The 1,111-nt window shown below is 32.2% G+C and overlaps 1 long non-coding RNA gene across 1 annotated transcript; it reads left to right on the top strand.

Annotated features, from left to right (window-relative positions):
- Nucleotides 1-47: 47 nt before the first annotated feature.
- Nucleotides 48-1,111, top strand: LOC109589437 (uncharacterized). Its single transcript, XR_002188699.1, has 4 exons — nt 48-147; nt 197-321; nt 397-468; nt 1,086-1,111. It is a non-coding gene; the product is annotated as an uncharacterized LOC109589437 (long non-coding RNA).

Genomic DNA, 1,111 nt, shown 5'->3' with positions numbered 1-1,111 from the left:
TTTGCACTATACAGTATAACATTGAGAATATACGTATGTACTGTACTTTGACTTTGAGAGAGTAAGTGTTATTATTACTTGTATCATTTTGTTTTACAGCTGTCAGAGTTAAGTGGAGTTCCTGCTGAGTATATCTGTTGTTCACAGGTTAACCATTGAAACATGTATGTATTATTATTCTCCCTCATTCTATTAGGGAAGATCATTTCCAGTTGAGATATCATGTCTTGATATTGAGAATGAGTTGAGATGGTATTCCATCACTTCAGACAGATACTCATTATTAGGACTATATGATGATGGAAATGTCCTATATTACAAGTACTACTGAACACACACACACATTATGTATACACACACACTTACATACACCTCTTACTGTTTATAATTATTTAGAGACAATAGAGAGACAATGAAAGAGTTAACAGATAAAGAGAGATCAGAAATACTAGAGGCAGAGGCAGCAAGGTCAGTAAACCTCATGTATCATCATGTACATGTACTATCAGTTAATGTGTATATATTTACATTACCGTATAAGTGGTTTTTTCGAGGGTTGAAAATTTTGCAGATTTCTTCCTGATTCGCAAAAAATAGAATCCAATTTAATACGGTACTGCATGGCACACGTGGTAGAATTCACGAAATTAGAATTTAGAATTTGCAAATTGGATTAGTAGTAGATTAGATCAGTAGATTTTCTGAAATATATATAATTCCCTTGAAAAAACCACTTACCGTGCAAGATGATTTATTGGCGGGAGTAATATTTGGTGGATTTTATATTGGCGGTTTTGTGCCACGTGCCATTGAGCATGCTCAGATTGAAACAAAATGACTGATTTTATATTGGCAATTTCTTCATAGAACCGCCAACCACAAATATTAATTCCTCGCCAATAAATCATCTTGTACGGTATACGTTAGTATAATCATTATAGTTTGATGTAGGTATAGGTTTGTTGATTAAACCATTTCTCTTTTATTCATTTTCACTAAACAAAATTATTGATTACAAATCTTGTGATCAGCTTTCATTTTAATTACAAACTTAAGATTAATGTACTCATTTTATTGTATTCTAGGTTAAAGAGGATTGTGGAAATTGAAG

Source organism: Amphimedon queenslandica, unplaced genomic scaffold (assembly GCF_000090795.2).
Source record: "Amphimedon queenslandica unplaced genomic scaffold, v1.1 AMPQUscaffold_11322, whole genome shotgun sequence".
Classification (NCBI taxonomy): Eukaryota; Metazoa; Porifera; class Demospongiae; order Haplosclerida; family Niphatidae; genus Amphimedon; species Amphimedon queenslandica.
This window is presented reverse-complemented; position numbering and strand designations above follow the sequence as displayed.